The sequence below is a fragment of the Schistocerca piceifrons genome, chromosome 3 (assembly GCF_021461385.2).
Source record: "Schistocerca piceifrons isolate TAMUIC-IGC-003096 chromosome 3, iqSchPice1.1, whole genome shotgun sequence".
Taxonomy (NCBI): Eukaryota; Metazoa; Arthropoda; class Insecta; order Orthoptera; family Acrididae; genus Schistocerca; species Schistocerca piceifrons.
Genome location: NC_060140.1, coordinates 370049831 through 370067417, shown reverse-complemented (window position 1 = coordinate 370067417; position 17587 = coordinate 370049831).

Here is a 17587-nt window from a genome sequence, read left to right as displayed (position 1 = left end):
CTACGGGTAAAGCAGTCGAAGCTGTATCCACGTGCTGCCGACGATCAACGCCGTCGTCCGTGCCACCGACCAACACGACTACATGCTGCCAGGGGCCTACGCAACGTGTTCTCACTCCTGATTGAGTTTGCTCTGTGTCCACGCCGCCGATTAAGATTCATTGCATAGCTGTGCTGCGGGGCTCACTGCAGACGTCGCGTCACACGAGGATTTAAAAGATGAGTACAGCCAGCAGCTACATTGCAAAATTGTGTCCTTTCATTAGCTATGGCCGATGAGACGCGTGAATCTCAAAGTGAAGGTGAATCAGTGGATGTTAGGAGTACCTGTAGTAGCCCTAGCATGCCAAAAGAAATAGGCTGGATACCAGGAAGTGACCTCAGCACATTTCTTGTAAAACTTACTAGTAAATTAGGAGAAATAGACTCGAAAATAGGGAATATAAAAACTGCAATAGTTGGAGAAATGGATTCGGAAATAGGGGATATGGAATTAAGGCTTAGTGATAAAATAAAGACAGTGAGTGAAAAATTTGATCAGCTAGATCTCAAATTCACTCAAATTACAGATAAAGATGAAAACACAGTTAAAATTGTTGAGGGAATTATTGAGAGAGTTGATGAGGTTGAAAGAGGCCTAGTAGCCAAGGTGGACACTGTGCAAAGTAATCTTGTGGGGCAGATTCAGGTACAGGAACAGAAATGCACATTATTTCAAAGACAAACAGAGGCAGACATTGAATCCATTAAGATAGGAGTGCTGGATTGCCATAAGGGAATTACTGACAATAAGAAGGAATTAGAAGGGGAAGTAAATGTCTTGAGGGAAACAGTTAATACTGTGGCAGCAGGGAATGGAAATTTATTGTTGGGATATCCTCTGCGGCATGGATTTCAGTCAAAACCTTTTAATGGGGAGAATAAATACCATGCAGTTGACTTTCTAGCTGCGTATAAGGATAACTTTGTGACAGGGATGGGTGAGCAGGCAAAAATTAAATATGTTAAGAGGCAGTTGGAAGGGGGAGCTCAAACAAGGGCAAACCAAAATGATGATAAATTTTGTGATTTTAAAACCTTCGAAAACCTGTTCTTGAACGAATACTGGGGCCAAGCAAAACAATTAAGATTGCAAAACGATTTTTTGAATGGATCTAGTTACAAGAGTGGAAAGGAAAGTATGAGAGAGTTCTGTGTTAGAGAACTGAATAAATTAAATCATCTGGATAGGCCACTGGGCGTATTAACAGAAATATCTACACTAAAGAGATTACCAGAGCATTTGCAATGGGATTTGATTCACAGTGCAACAGATTCAGTGGAAGAATTTCGTAATTTTGTGGAGAATATAGGAGGGAGGAAGTCTGCAAATAGTCTGTTTAAAAAAAAAAAAAAAAAAAAAAAAAAAAAAAAAAAAAAAAAAAAAAAAATTGTTGAGATTTCATTAAAATTTCTAATGTATCTGTGGCACCTGGAGTTGATACTGGTGTGTGGGGGTAGGATTGTTGCTGGGACAGTCATGTAGGGCAATCACTAAATATGCAAATTGTAGAAGCATATGGGAAATAATTAACTTGCTTATTATAAGATGTTCATGAGGAAAGTGAGGGAAAGAACACTAATGGCTAAGTGGATGCTAGTAAAAGTTTATGACCTTGGTGAGTTTGTTTGCCATTTATGATTGAATCTAGGTAGCCATGGAAATGTCATAAAAGAATGGGTTTCAAGATATTACCAAATATTATGTGAAAATTTATATAGGAATTCTTAAAAAAAAAAATTGAGTGTATTTATGTACAGTGATACTGCTGTATGGATGCTTAAAATAAATAAATATATATATATATATATATATATATATATATATATATATATATATATATATATATATATATATATATATATATATATATATATATATATATATCTCTGCATCTGGGAATAAATTCTCTTGGTGCGGGGGGTAGAAGTGTCGGAGGTCCTGATCTGGGAACATTTGAAGGGTGAAATAGAATATATTTAACTATGCCATGTTTGTGTTTGATTTTTGTGCATGTTCGTCATTTGTACAAACCTCAATAAGAACTGATCAGTGAAAACAGGATGTTCCAGGGAGGATTTGGATAGCCTGAGTCCTGGGAAATGTGGGTCTGCATGTCTAGGCAAGATTTATGAGGATTTGATTAAATTTTGATAGGATGGCTTGGCTAATGAGAGGAAGCACAGTGCTGTTGGCTGACAAGTTTGGAAAGACTGTATTCCAATGAATAAACCTGTGAACACAAGGATCTGGTTACAACAACTTCGTGCAACTTACAGAAACAACTGTGTAAAAAGTGGAAGTGTTAATGTGCAGTGGTGGGCAACCTACATATAGACTAACATGGGCATTTATTTTGCCTGCCCAGTCACTCAATAGGATACTATCTAATTGTATATTTGAGTTGGATACATTGTTGGATTATGTATGTATGTTTCCTAATGACAGTACATACACTGATTAACTCACCACTATAACACTGTTCTACGTGTTTTGGTGCCAATATAGTTATAATTAAAATGTTTAATATATAAAGTAATATGGGTTCACTCCATTTGGTGCTACTTCATGTTGCCGTTACTAAGGTAATATCTCCATGAAGTGGGGGTATGTAAGATAACAGGGGATAATATGGAACTCTTTCAAGTAATTTAAAATTTAAAGCACGGCAGCAGAGATAATATGCTGGGCAAAATAGACCGGAAAATATTTGTTTGCATTTTGATGGACGTTGTAGTTCCGTTGGATAGTGTTTTGGTTTTCTTTTAATTGCAACGAATTATATAAGTGTGGTGATAATTTGTAAAATTATATAATGTATTTAGATTTAAGTATTTAAATATTATAAAATACTGTAAACGAATTGTGGCCATGTTTAGCAATTATTTTGACTACTGTGGTGTCATGTGACCCGACTCAGGACTGTGGATGTGAGCGGGAAAATCGGGGTCTTTTGTCGTTGGCCGTTATGGTGGCGAGTTGGGAGTGGCAAAGTGCCGCGAGTGCAAGCATGGACGCCAGGGTATGCGAAGGAACAAAGTGAAAGTGTGTGGGTGTGAGACAAACAGTGTACGAATTGCACCGATTATTATTTGTGAACTTAAAAATGCATAGCCACAACGTTAAAGTGTTTCTTTTGAATAAATAAGTTTCAATCTGAACGTGTATAGTTCAATTCACTGCTCTTCAATAGCCAGCCAATATCAGACTCAATAATAGGGGCGCAAATGCAACCGTTTACTACCAACCCCCTTTACAGATGAGCCACGTGAAAAATAGGTAGTAAACGAGCCCGAGTTTCAGTTGCAAGGAAATCAGATGGAACTGTGGATTAAAGCTCAGCTTACTGCTAGAAGATTTTGGCAGAGGCACTGCATGGGCTACAATGAAACCTTCAGCACAGCAGTGAGATCTGACTCCATAAGAATTATCTTATCTATCACAGTGTCCAAAGTGTTGAACAAGAGGCACTTTGAAAACCAGAGGGCTTCAAGGATAATACCAAACTAAGACTAGCATCTTCACTGTGGAATCATTGATTTACCAGTGTACTAAACAAGATTGATCTGATAGCAACAGATTTAGATCCTTGTGTTTTTGTAATTCACAAGGGTGGACTCTTGGCCATCCCTGATGATGTTCTGGTTGTATCAGAGTCTTAAGAAGTTATTAATATGTTTCAGAACGATTTGGAGCAGTAATTTGGTGTGACTATGAGCAGTGCTAGTCATTGTTTAGGTTTGCAAATAGAGCACTTTCAAGATGGCTCTTTTTTCTCAAGCCAAGAGGCATATATGAGGACTGTATGGAATGGTACAACAGGGAGATCTGCAATGCTGTGGTAGTACCTGCTGATCCTGGTCAAGGGTACTCTGAGCTGGGCCTCAGGTCATAAACTGTCAATACTCCAAATCATTAAGCTGTTGGAAGCTTGCTCTACCAATCAGTGACAGCTAGACATGACATCATCTTTGCAGTGCATAATGCTACTCAGCATATTGAAAAACAAGAAAAGACAAACTGGAAAGCTGTGAAGAAAATCTTAAAATATTAAAAGAGAACAATCTTTTATTACTTATATTACCCAAGGAGTGAGAATATTTATTTATCTGTTTTTAGTGGCTCAGATCATGCAGGAGATGTCGTCATCCAAAAATCAACCACAAGTTTTATTGTCAAACTTGGTGGAGTCACCATAGCATTGAACTCTCAGAGGCAAAGAGTGGTAGCCTTGTCAACAACAGAAGCAGAATATTTGACTTCATGTCATGCTATAAAAGAAATCATGAGGATCCAGTTAATTCTGAAAAATATGATGAGGCTAAAAGAAATAACTGCCACTTTGTATAGGGACTGTCATAGTGCTATACAGTTGATTGAGAACCGTGAGCATCATAAGGGAATAAAACACATAGATGTGAAGCATCATTTCATTTGAGAAAAATACAACTTGGGCACCTTCCACCTGGAACAGCACTGATTTGCTGATAAGCTAGCAGATATTCCTACCAAGCTACTCACTAGGAGCAACTTCAATAAACTAATACAGCTGTTTTCTGTTGTCACAACTGAATATCTTAGGGGCAAAAGAGAGTGAAAGTGTTAGATATTTATCAATTAACTTGGGTGTGTTGTAATAATCAATTAAAAATGTTCAGCTTTGTTTGTTTCCCCTGTATATTTGCAAACACTGTTGTACACCCCTTCTTTGTATTTGGTGCACTCCCCAGTTGTATGTCTGGAACTTGGACAGTGTACTTACTGGGAAAGAAAAGACCACCCTTTTGTACAGTATTGTGTCTACATGGATATGTGTGTTACATGACAAATTTTGTACCTATTTATCAATAAAACTTCGTCATTGTCCTGCAGTAAGAATCACTGTTATTTTACTGTGACTTTTTCAACAGTCGAAATACCTGTAGTGGTGACCCCACTGTAATTCCTTGAAGAGTATATTCAGAGCTGAGATTTGTTTTCCTATTTTTATGATAATGATGGATGTAACTTCACAATTATCAGAGACTGAAGTTAAAGTGGAGTAAAACTCATCTCCAGTTACACTGCAATGTGAAGCCACTGACATACATAGGGTAAGATGTGTATTTCATCATCTGTTTGGTCATGTCAAACTTTCAGCATGTGGTGTAATCACGCACTAGTTTCATGCAAATATAATACATCTTTCAATAACACAAAGTGTACACCAATAATGACAAATATGTAATCATGCTTGCACATTTTCAAGGAGCAGTGATAGAAGCAATAGGAGGCGTTCTACTGCAATGTTGCTACACATCACTAAAGGAGGTATTCATCTGGCATTATAGACAGATGCCAGAGCTTTCATTGCAGGAAGCTTTTAATGATGAGAAGTTAGGCAACTGATTCCCATCCCAAATGTTGCAAGCTTTATGTATTTTTGCAAACACCTCCCAATGGATTGGACTACTTCCTCTCATCACGAGGAGATACTTTCAGGTAGGCTGCATATTAGGCACTGTTATTTCAGTCACTGTCATTTGTTAAATGGAGACCAGTGCACTCGGTGCTTATTGCAGCCAGCCATTGACAATTCGCCATTTTCTCAATCAATGCCGATTTTGTAAGCATTTAAGTTGTAATGTATGTTTGTCATCTGAATTATCAGACATTTTAGCAGATACAGCATTATTTAATTTTCAACCGTTTGAAAAACCTCCTCAAAGAGGAAGTGGTCATTTTTAGCTATCCATCTACTGCAGTCAGTTAGGCTCTGAATATTGTCGACCTCAAATTCGTTCAGTAATTGGCCATTCCACATCTACATAGATACTCAGCAGGACACCATATGGTGAGTGGCAGAGGGTACTCTGTACCACTGCTAGTCATTTTGTTTTCTGTTCTACTCGCAAATAGAGCAAGGGGAAAATGACTGTCTATATGTCTGCCCATGAGCCCTAATTTCTCATATCTTATCTTTGCAGCCCTTCTGCACAATGTATGTTGGTGGCAGTAGAATTGTTTGGCAGTCTGCTCTCTAAAGTGCTCCCTGCTGCCGTTGGATAAGCAGCTGCAGCAGCAAGTCGTATACCGCTAACTTACTTATTTGTTACATAGTTTAATTCTTAATTTCTTTGCGTGTTTTTTGGTACTTGCATTGTTTAATTCATAAATTTCGGGAGTATTATAGTATTTGAGAGCTGTAGCATCGCGCTTTAGTACCTGAATAGTGTAAATTCGCGTAGTCGTCTGTCTTCTGTTTTTGTTTTGAAAGGCCTGTGTCGGTTGGTCACAGCCAGTGTGCTCCCTGCCGCCGTTGGATAAGCAGCTGCAGCAGCAAGTCGTATACCCCTAGCTTACTTATTTGTTACATAGTTTAATTCTTAATTTCTTTGCGTGTTTTTGGGTACTTGCATTGTTTAATTCATAAATTTCGGGCATATTATAGTATTTGAGAGTTGTAGCATCGCGCTTTAGTGTTTACTTCGTAGATTCTTACTTCAATTGCGTGTGAGTTTCGTATAGGAGGTGTAATTTCGAGTTTTAGCTACTGTAATCGTAAATTCAGGCAGATTGTAGCGCAGTCGTTGGGCATTTGTACAGGTTAGTTAATACATTCTTTGCGTGTTTCCATTGCGTTATCTAGGCACGGACTCGTGTTTCAGTAACTGTTGTTCAACATCGATTAGAATGGACAGGGACTGCGATTGCTGTGTTCGGATGAGGGCTGAGTTGGCATCCCTTCGCTCACAGCTGCAAGCGGCGCTGACTTAGGTCACGCAGCTTGAGGCTGTTGCCAATGGACACCACTGTGGGGAGCCGGACTTGGGTAGAACGGGGATGTCAACCTTGTCCCGTCTGTCCCCAGATCGGTCTTCCGCTGTGGTTGCCCCGGTTGCTGCCCGCAGTGGGGCTGAGCCCTCACCTGTGGTTGATTGGGAGGTCGTTCCAAGGCGTGGCAGGCAGCGAAAGACATCCCCAGAGTCTGATCAGAAAGCCTGCCCGGTTCTTCTGACAAACAGGTTTCAGGCACTGTCTCTGGCTGAGCCAGATGCAGCTGCCTGCCCTGTTTCAGAGGATGATTCTCAGCCTTTAAGGTCCGGGCAGTCACAGAGGGTGGGCTTATTGGTAGTTGGGAGCTCCAATGTTAGGTGCATAAAGGGGCCCCTTAGGGATATGGTGGCTAAAGAGGGGAAGAAATCCAGTGTGCACTCCGTGTGCATTCCAGGTGGAGTCATTCCTGATGTGGAAAGGGTCCTTCCGGATGCCATGAAGAGCACAGGGTGCAGCCAGCTGCAGGTGGTGGCACATGTTGGCACTAATGACGTGTGTCACTCTGGATCTGAGGAAATTCTCTCTGGATTCCAGCGGCTATCTGATTTGGTGAAGGCTGCCGGTCTTACTTACGAGATGAAGGCAGAGCTCACCATCTGCAGCATCGTTGACAGAACTGACTGCGGACCTTTGGTGCAGAGCAGGGTGGAGGGTCTGAATCAGAGGCTCAGACGGTTTTGCGACTGTGTTGGCTGCAGATTCCTTGACTTGCGCCATAGGGTGGTGGGAGTTCACTACACTCAGCTGGCTGCTACACGGGTAGCGGAGGCTGTGTGGCGTGGACTGGGCGGTTTTTTATGTTAGAAGGCCTCGGGAAAGTATGGGGTGGGCTGCAATCTCAAAGGGTGCATGGCAAATATAGGACGTGCTTGAATCAAGGAACAGTCGAAATTGTAGTTGTAAATTGTTGTAGTTGTGCTAGGAAAGTCCCTGAGCTTCAAGCGCTAATAGAAAGCACTGAAGCTGAAATCGTTATAGGTACAGAAAGCTGTCTAAAGCCTGAAATAAGTTCGGCAGAAATTTTTACGAAGTCTTAGACGGTGTTCAGGAAAGATAGTTGTTGTTGTGGTCTTCAGTCCTGAGACTGGTTTGATGCAGCTCTCCATGCCACTCTATCCTGTGCAAGCTTTTTCATCTCCCAGTACCTACTGCAACCTACATCCTTCTGATTCTGCTTAGTGTATTCATCTCTTGGTCTCCCTCTACGATTTTTACCCTCCACGCTGCCCTCCAATACTAAATTGGTGATCCCTTGATGCCTCAGAACATGTCCTACCAACCGATCCCTTCTTCTGGTCAAGTTGTGCCACAAACTTCTCTTCTCCCCAATCCTATTCAATACTTCCTCATTAGTTATGTGATCTACCCATCTAATCTTCAGCATTCTTCTGTAGCACCACATTTCGAAAGCTTCTATTCTCTTCTTGTCCAAACTATTTATCGTCCATGTTTCACTTCCATACATGGCTACACTCCATACGAATACTTTCAGAAATGACTTCCTGACACTTAAATCAATACTGGATGTTAACAAATTTCTCTTTTTCAGAAACGCTTTCCTTGCCATTGCCAGCCTACATTTTATATTCTCTCTACTTCGACCATCATCAGTTATTCTGCTCCCCAAATAGCAAAACTCCTTTACTACTTTAAGTGCCTCATTTCCTAATCTAATTCCCTCAGCATCACCCGACTTAATTAGACTACATTCCATTATCCTTGTTTTGCTTTTGTTGATGTTCATCTTATATCCTCCTTTCAAGACACTGTCCATTCCATTCAACTGCTCTTCCAAGTCCTTTGCTGTCTCTGACAGAATTACAATGTCATCGGCGAACCTCAAAGTTTTTATTTCTTCTCCATGAATTTTAATACCTACCCCGAATTTTTCTTTTGTTTCCTTTACTGCTTGCTCAATATACAGATTGAACAACATTGGGGAGAGGCTACAACCCTGTCTTACTCCCTTCCCAACCACTGCTTCCCTTTCATGTCCCTCGACTCTTATAACTGCCATCTGGTTTCTGTACAAATTGTAAATAGCCTTTCGCTCCCTGTATTTTACCCCTGCCACCTTCAGAATTTGAAAGAGAGTATTCCAGTCAACATTGTCAAAAGCTTTCTCTAAGTCTACAAATGCTAGAAACGTAGGTTTGCCTTTCCTTAATCTTTCTTCTAAGATAAGTCGCAAGGTCAGTATTGCCTCACGTGTTCCAGTGTTTCTACGGAATCCAAACTGATCTTCCCCGAGGTTGGCTTCTACTAGTTTTTCCATTCGTCTGTAAAGAATTCGTGTTAGTATTTTGCAGCTGTGACTTATTAAGCTGATAGTTCGGTAATTTTCACATCTGTCAACACCTGCTTTCTTTGGGATTGGAATTATTATATTCTTCTTGAAGTCTGAGGGTATTTCGCCTGTTTCATACATCTTGCTCACCAGATGGTAGAGTTTTGTCAGGACTGGCTCTCCTACAGCCGTCAGAAGTTCCAATGGAATATTGTCTACTCCGGGGGCCTTGTTTCGACTCAGGTCTTTCAGTGCTCTGTCAAACTCTTCACGCAGTATCGTATCTCCCATTTCATCTTCATCTACATCCTCTTCCATTTCCATAATATTGACCTCAAGTACATCGCCCTTGTATAGACCCTCTATATACTCCTTCCACCTTTCTGCTTGCCCTTCTTTGCTTAGAACTGGGTTTCCATCTGAGCTCTTGATATTCATACAAGTGGTTCTCTTCTCTCCAAAGGTCTCTTTAATTTTCCTGTAGGCAGTATCTATCTTACCCCTAGTGAGATAGGCCTCTACATCCTTACATTTGTCCTCTAGCCATCCCTGCTTAGCCATTTTGCACTTCCTGTCGATCTCATTTTTGAGACGTTTGTATTCGTTTTTGCCTGTTTCACTTACTGCATTTTTACATTTTCTCCTTTCATCAATTAAATTCAATATTTCTTCTGTTACCCAAGGATTTCTACTAGCCCTCGTCTTTTTACCTACTTGATCCTCTGCTGCCTTCATTACTTCATCCCTCAAAGCTACCCATTCTTCTTCTACTGTATTTATTTCCCCCATTCCTGTCAATTGCTCCCTTATGCTCTCCCTGAATCTCTGTACAACCTCTGGTTCTTTCAGTTTATCCAGGTCCCATCTCCTTAAATTCCCACCTTTTTGCAGTTTCTTCAGTTTTAATCTACAGGTCATAACCAATAGATTGTGGTCAGAGTCCACATCTGCCCCTGGAAATGTCTTACAATTTAAAACCTGGTTCCTAAATCTCTGTCTTACCATTATATAATCTATCTGATACCTTTTAGTATCTCCAGGGTTCTTCCATGTATACAGCCTTCTTTCATGATTCTTAAACCAAGTGTTAGTTATGATTATGTTGTGCTCTGTGCAAAATTCTACCAGGCGGCTTCCTCTTTCATTTCTGTCCCCCAATCCATATTCACCTACTATGTTTCCTTCTCTCCCTTTTCCTACACTCGAATTCCAGTCACCCATGACTATTAAATTTTCGTCTCCCTTCACAATCTGAATAATTTCTTTTATTTCATCATACATTTCTCCAATTTCTTCGTCATCTGCAGAGCTAGTTGGCATATAAACTTGTACTACTGTAGTAGGTGTGGGCTTCGTATCTATCTTGGCCACAATAATGCGTTCACTATGCTGTTTGTAGTAGCTTACCCGCATTCCTATTTTCCTATTCATTATTAAACCTACTCCTGCATTCCCCCTATTTGATTTTGTGTTTATAACCCTGTAGTCACCTGACCAGAAGTCTTGTTCCTCCTGCCACCGAACTTCACTAATTCCCACTATATCTAACTTCAACCTATCCATTTCCCTTTTTAAATTTTCTAACCTACCTGCCCGATTAAGGGATCTGACATTCCATGCTCCGATCCGTAGGACGCCAGTTTTCTTTCTCCTGATAACGACATCCTCTTGAGTAGTCCCCGCCCGGAGATCCGAATGGGGGACTATTTTACCTCCGGAATATTTTACCCAAGAGGACGCCATCATCATGTAATCATACAGTAAAGCTGCATGCCCTCGGGAAAAATTACGGCTGTAGTTTCCCCTTGCTTTCAGCCGTTCGCAGTACCAGCACAGCAAGGCCGTTTTGGTTATTGTTACAAGGCCAGATCAGTCAATCATCCAGACTGTTGCCCTTGCAACTACTGAAAAGGCTGCTGCCCCTCTTCAGGAACCACACGTTTGTCTGGCCTCTCAACAGATACCCCTCCGTTGTGGTTGCACCTACGGTACGGCCATCTGTATCGCTGAGGCACGCAAGCCTCCCCACCAACGGCAAGGTCCATGGTTCATGGGGGGGAGGAAAGATAGATTAGGCATGGAAAGATAGATTAGGCAGAATTGGTGGTGGAGTGTTTTTGTCTGTCAGTAGTGGTTTATCTTGTAGTGAAGTCGAAGTAGATACTCCGTGCGAATTGGTATGGGTGGAGGTTATACTTAACAGCCGAACTAAGTTAATAATTGGCTCCTTCTACCGACCCCCAGACTCCGATGATATAGTTGCTGAACAGTTCAGAGAAAATTTGAGTCTCGTAACAAACAAATACCCCACTCATACGGTTATAGTTGGTGGGGACTTCAACCTTCCCTCGATATGTTGGCAAAAATACCTGTTCAAAACCGGTTGTAGGCAGAAAACATCTTCCGAGATTGTCCTAAATGCTTTCTCCGAAAGTTATTTCGAGTAGTTAGTCCACGAACCCACGCAAATTGTAAATGGTTGCGAAAACACACTTGACCTCTTAGCCACAAACAATCCAGAGCTGATAGAGAGCATCATGACTGATACAGGGATTAGTGATCACAAGGCCTTTGTAGCTAGGCTCAATACCGTTTCTTCCAAATCCACCAGAAACAAACGCAAAATAATTTTATTTAAAAATGCGGATAAAGTGTCACTAGAAGCCTTCCTAAGAGACGATCTCCATTCCTTCTGAACTGACTATGCAAATGTAGACGAGATGTGGCTCAAATTCAAAGATATAGTAGCAACAGCAATTGAGAGATTCATACCTCATAAATTGGTAAGAGATGGAACTGATCCCCCGTGGTACACAAAACAGGTCCGAACGCTGTTGCAGAGGCAACGGAAAAAGCATGCGAAGTTCAGAAGAACGCGAAATCCCGAAGATTGGCTAAAATTTACAGACGAGCGAAATTTGGCACGGACTTCAATGCGAGATGCCTTTAAAAGGTTCCACAACGAAACATTGTCTCGAAATTTGGTAGAAAATCCGAAGAAATTCTGGTCGTATGTAAAGTACACAAGCGGCAAAACGCCGTCAATACCTTCGCTGCGCAGTGCCGACGGTACTGTTACCGACGACTGTGCCGCTAAAGCGGAGTTATTGAACGCAGTTTTCCAAAATTCCTTCACCAGGGAAGACGAATGGAATATTCCAGAATTTGAAACACGAACAGCTGCTGCATGAGTTTCTTAGAAGTAGATACGTTAGGGGTTGCGAAGCAACTCAAATCGCTTGATACGGGCAAGTCTTCAGGTCCAGATTGTATACCGATTAGGTTCCCTTCAGATTACGCTGATACAATAGCTCCCTACTTAGCAATCATATAGAACCGCTCGCTCACCGATAGATCTGTACCTACAGATTGGAAAATTGCGCAGGTCGCACCAGTGTTTAAGAAGGGTAGTAGGAGTAAACCATCTAAGTACAGACCTATATCATTGACGTCGGTTTGCAGTAGGGTTTTGGAGCATATACTGTATTCAAACATTATGAATCACCTCGAAGGGAACGATCTATTGATACGTAATCAGCATGGTTTCAGAAAAGATCGTTCTTGTGCAACGCAGCTAGCACTTTATTCGCACGAAGTAATGGCCACTATCGACAGGGGATCTCAAGTTGATTCCGTATTTCTAGATTTCTGGGAAGCTTTTGACACCGTTCCTCACAAGCAACTTCTAATCAAGCTGCGGGCCTATGGGGTATCGTCTCAGTTGTGCGACTGGATTCGTGATTTCCTGTCAGGAAGGTCGCAGTTCGTAGTAATAGATGGCAAATCATCGAGTAAAACTGAAGTGATATCAGGTGTTCTCCAGGGAAGCGTCCAGGGACCTCTGCTGTTCGTGATCTATATAAATGACCTGGGTGACAATCTGAGCAGTTCTCTTAGGTTGTTCGCAGATGATGCTGTAATTTGCCGTCTAGTAAGGTCATCCGAAGACCAGTATTAGTTGCAAAGCGATTTAGAAAAGATTGCTGTATGGTGTGGCAGGTGGCAGTTGACGCTAAATAACGAAAAGTGTGAGGTGATCCACATGAGTTCCAAAAGAAATCCGTTGGAATACGATTACTCGATAAATAGTACAATTCTCAAGGCTGTCAATTCAACTAAGTACCTGGGTGTTAAAATTACGAACAACTTCAGTTGGAAAGACCACATAGATAATATTGTGGGGAAGGCGAGCCAAAGGTTGCGTTTCATTGGCAGGACACTTAGAAGATGCAACAAGTCCACTAAAGAGACAGCTTACACTACACTCGTTCGTCCTCTGTTAGAATATTGCTGCGCGGTGTGGGATCCTTACCAGGTGGGATTGACAGAGGACATCGAAAGGGTGCAAGAAAGGGCAGCTCGTTTTGTATTATCGCGTAATAGGGGAGAGAGTGTGGCAGATATGATATGCGAATTGGGATGGAAGTCATTACATCAAAGACGTTTTTCGTCGCGGCGAGACCTATTTACGAAATTTCAGTCACCAACTTTCTCTTCCGAATGCGAAAATATCTTGTTGAGCCCAACCTACATAGGTAGGAATGATCATCAAAATAAAATAAGAGAAACCAGAGCTCGAACAGAAAGGTTTAGGTGTTCGTTTTTCCCGCGCGCTGTTCGGAAGTGGAATGGTAGAGAGATAGTATGATTGTGGTTCGATGAACCCTCTGCCAAGCACTTAAATGTGAATTGCAGAGTAGTCATGGTGATGTAGATGTAGAAAGTTCCTCAATAGTGTTCCTCGAAAAGAATGTCACATTGTCCCCCTCCCCTTCCCCCTCCGTCCCCCTCTCCCGAGGGATTCCCTTTTGAGTTCCTGAAGCATCTCTGTAAGACTTACATGTTGTTCGAAGCAACCAGTAACATGTCTAGCAGCCAGCCTCGGAATTGCTTTGATGTCCTCTTTCAATCCGACCTGGTACAGATCCCAAATATTTGAGGAACATTCAAGAACAGATCACAGCAGTGTCCTATATGTGGTCCTCTTTACACCACACTTTCCTAGAATTCTCCAACAGATCGAAGTTGACAATTTGCCTTCCCTACCATGATCCTCACATGCTTGTTCCATTTCATATCACTTTGCAACCTTACGCCCAGCTATTTAAATGATATGACAATGTGAAGCAGTACACTACTAACACTGTATCCGAACATTACAGGATTGTTTTTCCTACTCATCCATATTAACTTGCATCTTTGCACATTTGGAGATACCTGTTATTCATGATAGCAACTGGAAATTTTGTCTACGTCATACTGTATCTTCCTGCAGTCACTCAACTTGGACACCTTACAGTACACCACAGCATCATCAGCAAACAATCGCAGATTGCTGTCCAGCCAGTCCACCAAATCATTTATGTATATAGAGAACAACAGCAGTACTATCACACTTCCCTGACAATACCTTGTCTCTGATGAGGTTCTGTTGATTAGAAAGTCTTGGAGCCACTCACATACCTAGAAACTTATAGCATACGCTTGAACTTTGATTAACAGTGTGCAGTTGGGCACCACATCAAATTGTTATGGTTCCACCTGTTTTATTTATTTCTTCATTTGTTGTCCTCAGTGTTGATGTACTGCGTTGCTGCACTAGCTGAAAAATGGGTTGTGGAAGTACAACGCAGACTACTTTAAATGATGTAGCTGACAGAGGCACAGTTGTGTTTCGTTGTCTTTTACTTTCACTTTTCACAACCCCAATATTACACAGTTTTATGGCCTTCAATAAGCTTCATTAATAGTTAGCAGGCGAACCATCCACATACTGCTACAATAGTTTAGGTAGAACACCTACGAGCATTAAAAGCCCAACCACAAAGTTCACAGTTCTTGAAGAATAATCAGGTACGTTTTGAGCAGACACTGTCATTGCTTTAACATCAGGCCTAATTGTGTAACACTTATTACACTGTTAAGGTGAGGTATTGTTGTTGCTCTAACCAACACAGGTTCCTCGTCTGAAACTCGGCCATGGACTGACTGTCTCGTGACTAAAATTTGGGCCCTATATATCATCACAACAATAGGCCCTGAAACTACACATTGTTCAAAGTTAAATTTACAGAAATTACATTTAAAACTTAACTCATTAAATTAACTGAATACATTGAAACATTGGTTCTTTTTAACAGTTTCTTCTACTGCAAGAGTTAGGCTGCATTATTTGTTTAAATCATGAAATTAACAAATAAAGTTATGTAAACAATACTTTGGACAAAACTGTTAATTACTCTGAAATTAATTAACGGCTGGCTTTGTTAACATGTTTTCGAATAGAGCCAAATAAATACTTTAAGATTGCTATTGTTTCATCTCCCAAATGTTTATAATTAGTACAGAATTTATATTTGTTATATGTCAACAATATAATTTAAGTTATGAAACAATTACTTATTTAACCCTATAACAAAAGATACTAATGAGGAATAGTCGAAATAAATTAGAAAAATCAATTACATACATAAAACTAAGCACAAAATTATACCTGGTGTTGTATTCTTTAAAACCGAGGCCAGCCTTTGTCCTTTATGAAAATACAGATTATACATCTACATTGATACTCCGCAAGCCACCCAACGGTGTGTGGCGGAGGGCACTTTACGTGCCACTGTCATTACCTCCCTTTCCTGTTCCAGTCGCGTATGGTTCGCGGGAAGAACGACTGTCTGAAAGCCTCCGTGCGCGCTCTAATCTCTCTAATTTTACATTCGTGATCTCCTCGGGAGGTATAAGTAGGGGGAAGCAATATATTCGATACCTCATCCAGAAACGCACCCTCTCGAAACCTGGCGAGCAAGCTACACCGCGATGCAGAGCGCCTCTGTTGCAGAGTCTGCCACTTGAGTTTATTAAACATCTCCGTAACGCTATCACGGTTACCAAATAACCCTGTGACGAAACGCGCCGCTCTTCTTTGGATCTTCTCTATCTCCTCCGTCAGACCGATCTGGTACGGATCCCACACTGATGAGCAATACTCAAGTATAGGTCGAACGAGTGTTTTGTAAGCCACCTCCTTTGTTGATGGACTACATTTTCTAAGCACTCTCCCAATGAATCTCAACCTGGTACCCGCCGTACCAACAATTAATTTTATATGATCATTCCACTTCAAATCGTTCCGCACGCATACTCCCAGATATTTTACAGAAGTAACTGCTACCAGTGTTTGTTCCGCTATGATATAATCATACAATAAAGGATCCTTCTTTCTATGTATTCGCAATACATTACATTTGTCTATGTTAAGGGTCAGTTGCCACTCCCTGCACCAAGTGCCTATCCGCTGCAGATCTTCCTGCATTTCGCTACAATTTTCTAATGCTGCAACTTCTCTGTATACTACAGCATCATCCGCGAAAAGCCGCATGGAACTTCCGACACTATCTACTAAGTCATTTATATATATTGTGAAAAGCAATGGTCCCATAACACTCCCCTGTGGCACGCCAGAGGTTACTTTAACGTCTGTAGACGTCTCTCCATTGATAACAAGATGCTGTGTTCTGTTTGCTAAAAACTCTTCAATCCAGCCACACAGCTGGTCTGATATTCCGTAGGCTCTTACTTTGTTTATCAGGCGACAGTGCAGAACTGTATCGAACGCCTTCCGGAAGTCAAGAAAAATAGCATCTACCTGGGAGCCTGTATCTAATATTTTCTGGGTCTCATGAACAAATAAGGCGAGTTGGGTCTCACACGATCGCTGTTTCCGGAATCCATGTTGATTCCTACATAGTTGATTCTGGGTTTCCAGAAATGACATGATACGCGAGCAAAAAACATGTTCTAAAATTCTACAAGAGATCGACGTAAGAGAAATAGGTCTATAGTTTTGCGCATCTGCTCGACGACCCTTCTTGAAGACTGGGACTATCTGTGCTCTTTTCCAATCATTTGGAACCCTCCGTTCCTCTAGAGACTTGCGGTACACGGCTGTTAGAAGGGGGGCAAGTTCTTTCTCGTGAATGTTAATGATAATTAGTTCAAAAATGGAAAAAACGAATTTAAGCAGGCAGTTGGCAAAACAAGAGGGGAATTAAAAATATCCCACCTTGCTTCATTACAAAATACTTTCTGGAAATGTAGAAATGTCGATTCTGCCTGTTGCCCTTCATTCATAGTTCACTGTTTATCATGTGAGAAAAGCACAAGCTGAGTTCAACATGAGCGACGCTTTCTAAAACCATGTTCATTCATGGACACAAGCTTCTCAGTCTCAAGAAAATTTATTATATTCGAACTGAGAATATATCACAGATTCTGCAGGAAACTGAAGTCGAGGATATTGGTCTATAATTTTGTGAATCCATTGTTTTAAGTGTCTTAAGTACAGGAGTCACCTGCACCTTTTTCCAGTCACTTGGAACTTTGTGCAGGGCGAGAGATTCATGATAAATGCAAGTTAGGTAAGTGGTCAAAGCTATAGAGTACTCT